Here is a 12483-nt window from a genome sequence, read left to right as displayed (position 1 = left end):
GAGAATGACAACGTCCTGAATGGAAGTTTGGTACACTTGTACCAGAGAGTGATGACATCCTGAACAGAAGTTCGGTACACTTGTACTCGGTACTCATTTGCTGTCACAGTTATTTTCATTACCCTTTGGTCACATTGAGAACTGTGATAACATATATATCATTATTTAAATGTTTTTGTAGGTTGTGCTTTTATATATAATTATATAAACAAGATATTTATTGTATAGTTAGAGTTGTTCCCCTTATACTGAATTGTGTAGTTAGAGTTGTTCCCCTTATACTGAATTAATAAATGTGGACTCAAGAGTGCTTTTATCTGAAACCAGTTTAATGTTTTGGTACATACTGTGAGAAAATATTGTAAGGTAAAAAGGAAATTGTCTCTTTAACCTACATTGTATTTGTATTGATGAGACGAAACTTAGCCAGAGTCATGTAGACATGGCCTGTAACTAACTAAAGCCGACAGAACACAGATTATTTATATTGATGAGACGCAGCCAGAGACATGTAGACACGACCTGTAACTAACTAAAGCCGACAGAACACAGATTATTTATATTGATGAGACGTAGCCAGAGACATGTAGACACGACCTGTAACTAACTAAAGCCGACAGAACACAGATTATTTATATTGATGAGACGCAGCCAGAGACATGTAGACACGACCTGTAACTAACTAAAGCCGACAGAACACAGATTATTTATATTGGTAAGACGTAGCCAGAGACATGTAGACACGACCTGTAACTAGCTAAAGCCGACAGAACACAGATTATTTATATTGATGAGACGTAGCCAGAGACATGTAGACACGACCTGTAACTAGCTAAAGCCGACAGAACACAGATTATTTATATTGGTAAGACGTAGCCAGAGTCATGTAGACATGACCTGTAACTAACTAAAGCCGACAGAACACAGATTATTTATATTGGTGAGACGTAGCCAGAGACATGTAGACACGACCTGTAACTAGCTAAAGCTGACAGAACACAGATTATTTATATTGATGAGACGTAGCCAGAGTCATGTAGACATGACCTGTAACTAGCTAAAGCCGACAGAACACAGATTATTTATATTGATGAGACGTAGCCAGAGACATGTAGACACGACCTGTAACTAGCTAAAGCTGACAGAACACAGATTATTTATATTGATGAGACGTACCCGGAGTCATGTGAGGATGAGATATGCTGGAATGTCATTTAGAAAGCTGGTTACTACTGACCTACTGTTGACCCAGTTATTACTAACCTTTAACTGACCTAGATATTACTTATTTTGTTATTACTGACCTTTCACTGACCTAGTTATTACTGACCTAGTTATTAATGATTAGTTACTGACCAATTATACTGGTTATTACTGTGACCTAGTTATTACTGACCTTTTACTGACCTAGATATTACTGACCTTGTTATTACTGACCTTTTACTGACCTAGTTATCACTGACCTAGTTATAACTGATCTTTTACTGACCTATTACTGACCTACTTATTACTGTGACCTAGTTAATACTGACCTTTTACTGACCTAGTTATTATGATGACCTAGTTAATACTGACCTATCACTGACCTATTTATTACTGTTCCTAGTGAAGTGTAAGATATACACATGAATTGTCCCATGTTTTATTATTTTTGAATTATTTCCTGATATCGTTTTATGTCAGCATTAGTTCATTTGTAGTGAGTGTAGAGTTGTTACAAAATACTTAACAGAGTAGCTTCCCTTTGTTTAAATGCTCATAATGCTTTGTACTCAATGTCAATTCGTCGGGACCATAAATGCATTGATGAAAACTTGTTGGGACCATAAAAAGCATTTATAAAAGCTAAGTGCTAATTATATAAGTATGAACTGTTTTTGTACATCATTTATATGTATGTGATTTCTAACAGGAAAATAATCAGGGACCAACAAATAACTGGATTATCTAAGATTAATTCAAAATCAAATTCATACATTACATGTATATAATAATTCAGTTTTTTGACTGGCATGAATTTGGGATTTTTCTTCATAGTAAATCATGCAGGGGAATTTTCTTCCATAGAAAAGTTATGTTGATTTGATTTATTGTGCAGAGTTTATAATATTTGTTGTTGGTGAGAAACTTCTACCAGTATACAGGTGTAACAGTGTACAGGTGTACCAGTGTACAGGTGTAACAGTGTACAGGTGTACCAGTGTACAGGTGTAAGTGTACAGGTGTACCAGTGTACAGGTGTAACAGTGTACCAGTGTACAGGTGTAACAGTGTACAGGTGTACTACTGTACAGGTGTATTAGTGTACAGGTGTACCAGTGTACTATTGTACAGGTGTACTAGTGTACAGGTGTATTATTGTACAGGTGTACCAGTGTACATGTGTACCAGTATACAGGTGTACCTGTGTACAGGTGTACTATTGAACATGTGTAACAGTGTACAGGTGTACATGTGTATCAGTGTACAGGTGTACTAGTGTACAGGTGTAACAGTGTACAGGTGTACCAGTGTACATGTGTACCAGTGTACCAGTATACAGGTGTACAGGTGTACCAGTGTACAGGTGTACCAATGTAAGGTGTACCAGTGTACAGGTGTAACAGTGTACATGTGTACCAGTGTACAGGTGTAACAGTGTACAGGTGTACCAGTGTACATGTGTACCAGTGTACCAGTATACAGGTATACCAGTGTACAGGTGTACCAGTGTACAGGTGTAACAGTGTACATTTGTATATAATTACAGGGTAAATCCACAGGGATGATGATTCCTTCTATATCACATTGTTCCCACCATCTCGTGTTGCCATGATGCTTTTTGAGTCAGATGCTTTGTAATATTTTAATAGGAATCTGTAGTATAGAATTTGGAAAAAAAAAAAATAAGAAGAGATTCTATTATAAAAAAGGTTCAAGACCAAAGCATTAGTGTAAATATTACAAAGCTACATGTCCAAAAGTTCAGTTATCAGAAAGGCTGACATGAACCTCATAGCGATACTTGATACTCTCAAATAAAAGTTAAAACAGATTAGTGAAATGATGAATTAACACCCAAACAATGGTTGCCATAGAAACTAATGTAGATTAACTCCAATTAGTACAATCATGATTTAACTTGATTCATCCAGCGCGAAAAACGTTAAAATAAGATTGCTACAATGATATGTATGTTTACAGTAAATAAGTAAACCTGTTTAATATCACATATCCAAACATCATGTAACGGAACAAATTAGGTGTCGTTAAATTTAACTTCATTTATTGGCATTCTAATGATATAAATGTGGCAGTTTACTTTAAAATCAAAACAATGAGGACAAAGATAAATAACCATGACTTCACATAAATACACACATCCCATCATTACCTTTAATTCTAGTCCCCATAACTATAACACAGAGTTATGCTTCCTTGGTGGAAAATAAATAAACATCAATCTTATGGAATTTTGTAAGAGGCCAGCCTTAGAATTGTAGCTTCTGGCCATGGCAGCATGATCAATGAAAAATATTAGAGTTTCTATCATATAAATACTGGTAATTAACCTTTAACGAAGCATTCTCCATGACATTGTATTTTATTATGACAGACACCAACCGGAATATCGTAATATATTTATTAAAATTATCAACTATTTTCAAAATTATCCAAATCTTCAATTAAAAGCTTTTAAAAAGAAGAGAGTGGATTTAACTGATACATGTTTTTTTTACAGGACTCTCAATCTGAATATTGTCTTGTAAGTAACAAAACAATAAAAATATACTTAAAAAAATGAGATTCACAGGTAAAAAAATTTATTTGGAAAAATGATAAACATAAAAAAAAGGTTGGTTAATGTAGAGTAGTGTATTTTGCCTTGTGTTAGTACAACCATGTGTTACAGATTTGCTTTGAAATAAACGGAAATCTTTTAAATCAATATTTATTGTTAATTTTGTAAATAAACTTAAAGCATTATACACTATATATGTTTTGTGTAACATATTACAAGTTTCTGTATTTTTCTGTTTCGTCTTGTATACATTTTTACAGCATCATAGATAGATTGAAACCTAGTTTGACATTTATATAGAAATATTGAATGTTTTGTACATTTTGTATTTTAATGTGTAGTTACTGAGAGTAAATGCCAAATAATATCTGCCGTGACCTTGACTGCCATGACCTTGACTGCTCCAAAAAACTTTCTGATACGTACTCTTTCTGACCCTCAGTGCTATGCATGAACCCTAGATGTTTTGTATGAATCCTCGATGTTATGTACAAACCGTTGATGTTATGTACAAACCATCAATGTTATGTACAAACCCTCAATGTTATGTACAAACCCTCAATGTTATGTACAAACCCTCAATGTTATGTACAAACCATCAATGTTATGTACAAACCCTTGATGTTATGTACAAACCCTCAATGTTATGTACAAACCCTCGGATGTTATGTACAAACCATCAATGTTATGTACAAACCCTCAATGTTATGTACAAACCCTCAATGTTATGTACAAACCCTCGGATGTTATGTACAAACCATCAATGTTATGTACAAACCCTCAATGTTATGTACAAACCCTCAATGTTATGTACAAACCCTCAATGTTATGTACAAACCCTCGATGTTATGTACAAACCATCAATGTTATGTACAAACCCTCAATGTTATGTACAAACCATCAATGTTATGTACAAACCCTCGATGTTATGTACAAACCCTCGATGTTATGTACAAACCATCAATGTTATGTACAAACCCTCGATGTTATGTACAAACCCTCGATGTTATGTACAAACCATCAATGTTATGTACAAACCCTCGATGTTATGTACAAACCATCAATGTTATGTACAAACCCTCGATGTTATGTACAAACCATCAATGTTATGTACAAACCCTCGATGTTATTTACAAACCCTCGATGTTATGTACAAACCATCGATGTTATGTACAAACCATCAATGTTATGTACAAACCATCAATGTTATGTACAAACCCTCGATGTTATTTACAAACCCTCGATGTTGTGTACAAACCCTCGATGTTATGTACAAACCCTCGATGTTATGTACAAACCATCAATGTTATGTACAAACCGTTGAAGTTGTGTACAAACCCTCGATGTTATGTACAAACCCTCGATGTTATGTACAAACCATCAATGTTATGTACAAACCTTCAGTAATGTTATGGACCAGCATATATTTTTTATACTTCTTAATGTCTGATAAAAATCTGCCATCCTAAGTGTCTGTAAACTTTGTGTTACCATATCTATATTGGATGGTTTCTGATGTTACCATATCTATATTGGATGGTTTCTGGTGTAACCATATCTATATTGGATGGTTTCTGATGTTACCATATCTATATTGGATGGTTTCTGATGTACTGGTACAATAGTTCACTGGCAACCTGTTCCCAAAATCAAGTAGAGAATGTGATCTCCTTGATACGGTGTCATTCATTTTATATTTTGATGATGTTTGGTTTTGGCATGTTAATAGAAATCATTAGCTAATCAGTTGTCATGGTACAACTACAGGACATATCTACAGAAATCACTGCTTTATCAGTTGTCATGGTACAACTACAGGACATATCTACAGAAATCACTAGTGTATCAGTTGTCATGGTACAACTACAGGACATGTCTACAGAAATCATTAGTTTATCAGTTGTCATGGTACAACTACAGGACATGTCAACAGAAATCATTAGTTTATCAGTTGTCACGGTACAACTACAGGACATGTCTACAGAAATCATTAGTTTATCAGTTGTCATGGTACAACTACAGGACATGTCTACAGAACTCACTAGTTTATCAGTTGTCATGGTACAACTACAGGACATGTCTACAGAAATCACTAGTTTATCAGTTGTCACGGTACAACTACAGGACATGTCTACAGAAATCACTAGTTTATCAGTTGTCATGGTACAACTACAGGACATGTCTACAGAAATCATTAGTTATCAGTTGTCATGGTACAACTACAGGACATGTCTACAGAAATCATTAGTTTATCAGTTGTCACGGTACAACTACAGGACATGTCTACAGAAATCATTAGTTTATCAGTTGTCATGGTACAACTACAGGACATGTCTACAGAAATCACTAGTTTATCAGTTGTCACGGTACAACTACAGGACATGTCTACAGAAATCATTAGTTTATCAGTTGTCATGGTACAACTACAGGACATGTCTACAGAAATCATTAGTTTATCAGTTGTCATGGTACAACTACAGGACATGTCTACAGAACTCACTAGTTTATCAGTTGTCATGGTACAACTACAGGACATGTCTACAGAAATCACTAGTTTATCAGTTGTCACGGTACAACTACAGGACATGTCTACAGAAATCATTAGTTTATCAGTTGTCATGGTACAACTACAGGACATGTCTACAGAAATCACTAGTTTATCAGTTGTCATGGTACAACTACAGGACATGTCTACAGAAATCACTAGTTTATCAGTTGTCATGGTACAACTACAGGATATGTCTACAGAAATCATTAGTTTATCAGTTGTCACGGTACAACTACAGGACATGTCTACAGAAATCATTAGTTTATCAGTTGTCATGGTACAACTACAGGACATGTCTACAGAAATCACTAGTTTATCAGTTGTCATGGTACAACTACAGGACATGTCTACAGAAATCATTAGTTTATCAGTTGTCAAGGTACAACTACAGGACATGTCTACAGAAATCATTAGTTTATCAGTTGTCATGGTACAACTACAGGACATGTCTACAGAAATCACTAGTTTATCAGTTGTCAAGGTACAACTACAGGACATGTCTACAGAAATCACTAGTTTATCAGTTGTCATGGTACAACTACAGGACATGTCTACAGAAATCATTAGTTTATCAGTTGTCATGGTACAACTACAGGACATGTCTACAGAAATCACTAGTTTATCAGTTGTCATGGTACAACTACAGGACATGTCTACAGAAATCATTAGTTTATCAGTTGTCAAGGTACAACTACAGGACATGTCTACAGAAATCATTAGTTTATCAGTTGTCATGGTACAACTACAGGACATGTCTACAGAAATCACTAGTTTATCAGTTGTCACGGTACAACTACAGGACATGTCTACAGAAATCACTAGTTTATCAGTTGTCATGGTACAACTACAGGACATGTCTACAGAAATCACTAGTTTATCAGTTGTCACGGTCCAATCGTATTTACTGTTTGTATTCAATGTTAAGTCGACATTTATAAATATCATGAATTAGCTTACCAATTAAATCTCCCTTGTTTTAACAGACAGGGAACATAGCACAGTCGCTAATGATGTTTAATTGACACTCCATCAGTCTCCTAATATTTGGTGCTAAAAACAAAATTGTTTAAAACAAGTAAAATCATTTAAATTATGAACTAATTTGAAATCAATTCAAAACACAGGCCTTCTTGAATTTGACACACTTGAGCATGTGTGATATATTGCGTGTTATCTGTTATCTTACCATAACAAATTTCCAAAGTAAGTATATTTCTGTTGGAATGTCATAATGTCCAGCCACACTGGCAGAGTTATGGCCCTTGGTTTATCATCAATCTCTTTATCTGGACCATATCTGTTTTATACATCATTCCATATGGGTGTACAAGTGTTCCTTTTGGATGGTAGCACCACATCGGATCTCACACCCTGATACATGTATATATAGTGATATTAGTCCATTAATCATTTCTGGTATGAAAATATCTCCATTCATGGGAACTATTGATAGCTCATGATGCTTCTGCTGGGTCCCAAGTGGCTGTCAAGCCATCCTATACTATCCAAGTCATCAGAATGACAAAGCTTGACCTAGTTGAGTTGGCAGTACATTCCAATTTTGACTCATTTTGACTTTTCTTTTCTGATTATCACAAATTAAGTTCAATTTTGAATATTTCATGCATTATGCCAGTCTCCATATTTTTTACTGGATTCGAATATTTGTTATAGAATTCAGCAGCACTCTGCATGTGTCCATCTGTAAGTTATAATCATATGGTTTCTTGTACTATTCAAGTTTGCTGTACATTATAATCAGATTTATTAGAACTGTCAGATTAATTTTGTTGTTTCACTGCCTTTCTTCATAAAGTCTATAGATAAATCTCTCAAGTACCAAATAGAACAGGTCATGGTTAAGGTGTCCCAACACTTTATCACTAGCCCTCCACCCCTGTGTCGCGGGTTCGAACCCATGTTGGGCAGTTGCATGGTTCCTACTGTAGGCCGGTGTTTTTTTCCATTTTTCCCAAAACCTGGCACGTCCTAAAATGACCCTGACTGTTAATGGGACGTTAAACAAAATAAATACTAAAAAACAAAAAATGCACCAAATTATTTTGATGACAGCATATTCAAAACCGGAATCTATTGTCCTGCAGTGGTACATTTTAAATCATTGATATCCATATCAATCTGCCAATAAGTCCATGCCTTAATGAACCCTGTCATCCGTACAACAGTTCAGTAAGAGTAACATTTCACTGTTCTACTATAAGCCCTCCTCTTGAGTGAAATGGTAGACAGTTTTGGTGTATACTAGCCCAAGTTTCCTCTGGCCCTGACACCATGTCCTACACCAGACATGGTGTCAGGGACAGAGGAAACTCAGGCTAATCTTACACCAGACAGGGTGTCAGGGCCAGAGGAAACACGGACTACGCCAGTCATGGTGTCAGGGCCAGAGGAAACTCAGACTAGGTTTATACATATCCTCCACTTCATATTTCGGTTGGAGGAGGTGAAGTAAGAAGCAGACCAAGGCCATTTAAAATATCTAAACATAGGAAAACTGTTCTCACCTGCATGGCTGTGGACTCGTTATTGTATGATATACCTATGTATACTTGTGTGGTGAAGAAATTTTTTATGTAATAAAGCCATATTCCTATCTAATGTGTTGTATACCTGGTACATTGGGTACATACTGGTAGTTTTATACTGGATTTGTACCTATTAGTTATACCCTCGGTTAATATTTTTTCTTAGGTTGATAAAACCATGTATCAACCTCATTAAAATGCTATAATTGTATATCATCGTTCATGGTCATGATTTTTGTGTCCTTTACGTTATGACAGAGAGGTTTGAATATTACATGGTCCTAACTCTTGTGTGTGTAATCTGGTCCTTGATAGCCTAACATATTGATTTAAGGTGTATTTTTTTCTTTTTTTTTTCATGCTTGTCAATTTTCTTACAGTAAAAACAAGAGTGAACTCCCTTGGATTATATACAGTATTGACAAATCAAACATGTTTGTGTGGAGTATGTCTGTAGAAAGGATAGATATGTGTTTGATTTGGACGTGAAAATATGATTAAAATAAATTCTTAATCATGAAATGTGTGTGGTCTCATCTGTCGTCCTTGGTATATCCTAATGATTCATAATTCTGTTTACACTCTTTCTTGAAAGCCAAGATAAGGTGCATTAATAATGTTTATTTCTGCATGATCCAGACATGGTGTCAAGGCCAGAGGAAACTCGTCCAGACATGGTGTCAGGGCCAGAGGAAACTCGTCCAGACATGGTGTCAGGGCCAGAGGAAACTCTGGCTACCCGGTACTGAGGTTAGTTAAAGGAAGTGACTATAAATTGGTCCATGTTCTAGATTATAAGTTAAGAAGTTAGAGGTTGACCTGGTCAAATGAGTGTAGGGACATATATTTTTATTTATTATCCCCCACCCTACGAAGGTTGGACTTTGTCCAGTTATCTGTCAGGTGGGCATTTCTGAGGCCATATCTCCAAAACCGTTTAAGAACTTCATATTTTGGGTATGGGATTACCTTGGTGAGGCGGTGTGTCATCTACAAAAACTTGGTCACGCTGACCTGCATTTTGATCATTGAACTGCATCAAAGAAAATCAAAGTTTGTCCGGCTCTATCCTCTTCACAACTGGTCATTGGAACTTGTACTTGGGCCATCAGGATTGACCTGAAGGTTACGTGTGTCGTGTATAAAAAATAGTCCTTTTGACCTACACTTTGACCTTTTGACCTAAGACCTACATCAAAGAATAAATTTGTTCGATCTGGTCTCCAGCACTAGTAGAGCTTCTTACTTAGGGGCATGGGTTAATGTCTTACCAGTGGCATTGAATTTGTTCACATTCATTGGACTGATATTAGTGATATTCTCGTATTCTGTCACATTGATACCATAAAGTGCAATTATAAGGTCACGTGAGATTATACTCTGGTGTGATGTCTGTCGTCCATCTGTCTGAGTGGGTGGCTTGATGGCTGGCTAGCATCTGGCGTCAAATTTTCCCCTTAGACAAAATTCTTCTCAAATGACTAAGCAGTAATATGCTGCGATAAGGGGTTACAAAATGTATTTAAACGAATAAATTAAACCTACCCTACTCTTATATTTGAATCAAGTGGTAATCAGTTTAGCATCTACATAAATGACCTAGATAACTTGGAAGCAGTTAGCAATACAGGCCCATTGGACCCCTTGTTGAATAATTAATACAGTGGGTCAGTCAACATTCAGTGTGTAAAATTACACTTAATCTGTGTAGGCTTAATAGTCCCTGTATCAAATGACATCTGCTAAAGAGATATAAGGGTAAAGCATGGTATTTAGTTAGAAGACTAATTAGAGTTGAAAACAAATGAACGAATAAGCACTAATATAGTACGATATCAGATACATACAGAGTGAGTGGAGGATGATCAAAGAAAGTAAGAATAAAAGAGGTACATAAAGTGACAAGTATACTATTATAAATGGTTGCTAGGAAGGCACATGACATGGAGATCACAACAAGCACGCTACATAACCAAGCACCATGGCTATAATGGTAAATACACATTAAACATGAGAAATAAGTAAGATGATAATATAAAGAAAAACAAGCAGTATTAAAATCTAGCGTGAACATAAGGGACAGGTGAGTTGTCCGGGGTACCGAGCTGTCTGGAGAAAATAGAAAAGGATTCTGGAATTTGGCAGACTGTTCCACACCCTGGCTGCCTCAAAACGGGATTTCTAGCCAAACCTGGTAGCGTTCACTCTTGGAATCTCGACAGTGCTTTCTTGAATTATAAGAAAAGTTTTTAAGCATAAGATCTTTAATTATTTAGGCGATACAATAACCATTTTAAATCTACTATTAACTTGAATGCAACTCATTTTCAAAAGAATACCAAGAAACAGTATAGCAGTTCTCTGGTTCCTCTAAATTGTAACGTGTTTCTAGTTTCTATAGGAATTGAAAATCTAAAAAAAAATAACTTAAAAAAAAATTACTGACCCCGACGTGATTTGAACACGCAACCTTCTGATCTGGAGTCAGACGCGCTACCGTTGCGCCACGGAGTCCTGTATGATAGTACGTAGTATGTACTCGATTAAGTAAGTGGGTGTCAGGATATCCGGTCTTAAAATAGATACACGTCATGTCAAAATTGATTTTGCAGTATTAAAGTTAACGTTATAAATCATGATGCCATAGTGATGCATCTGAATTCTATAACAGTTTAATAGTAATTATAGAACACACTAGTTGTGTTGTGATGAGCCAGTGTAGGTTGTGAAGGTGGGCGGGGCCTCAGTTCGTACGTTTAGCCTGACACAGCTTGAGTGGGCATATATACAACCATAGGTGTAATTTTGACAATATTAGCCTTGTTAGTTTTTATTCTATGATATATCCAACCAGGGCAACCCGTGCCATGGGCTATTTATGAGTCGTATATGCCTAAATATTAACAAATGCAAGTCAAAGATTCAATGAGGGCTTTCGTACACAGCCACGCCCACCTTTTAATGTTGACCGCCCACACATGTAACAGAAACAAGTCTACCATAATCAACCTTTGGGATTTTCACATACAGTACCAACGTTGAGGTGTTATATATAATTCTCGAATACTGTGTATAGCGTGAATAACTATATTTCAAGACCAGTCCATATATAAATCAGATTTGAAGAAAAAAAATCAATCGGAACTATATATTGCATTGCAAAATAAAATAATGCATATTGCTAAAAAAAAACATGAAAATGTTAAACAAAAATCATTGGGGCGAAAAAGTAATGATCTTTGATAGCATTACTATGAGATGAAATCAGAATAATATTTCATGGTCTGAATTAAGAAGTTGCAGCTCTGATCAACAATTCACATGGCCGATACTTAATGAAATCAAATTTTTGTAGAATTCTGTCAACCACATGTCTGTGTGCTATAGTGATGCAGCTCCATGAGGCTTCAATTTAGTAATGACTAGAGGTTCTTGTAATAATGTTATGCCGTATTGTTAGGACACTTGATAAGAAATTCTGCTTTTTCCAGAAATTTAATAATCATACAAATACATGACACCAGAGACCTATATACTTTAATATAGGTCTCTGATGACACTACTTTATAAATCACTGATGATAAATTCAACTGTTCAAGAGATCTACT

At 35.7% G+C, this 12483-nt stretch overlaps 1 non-coding gene across 1 annotated transcript; it reads right to left on the bottom strand.

The window, feature by feature from the left end:
- Positions 1-11317: 11317 nt before the first annotated feature.
- Trnaw-cca lies at positions 11318-11389 on the bottom strand. Its single transcript has one exon. It is a non-coding gene; the product is annotated as a tRNA-Trp (tRNA).
- Between the last annotated feature and the right edge of the window lie 1094 nt (positions 11390-12483).

The sequence above is a fragment of the Pecten maximus genome, chromosome 18 (genome assembly GCF_902652985.1).
Source record: "Pecten maximus chromosome 18, xPecMax1.1, whole genome shotgun sequence".
NCBI lineage: Eukaryota > Metazoa > Mollusca > Bivalvia > Pectinida > Pectinidae > Pecten > Pecten maximus.
The sequence above is the reverse complement of the archived record's forward strand: the minus strand, read 5'-3'. Positions and strand labels throughout refer to the sequence as shown.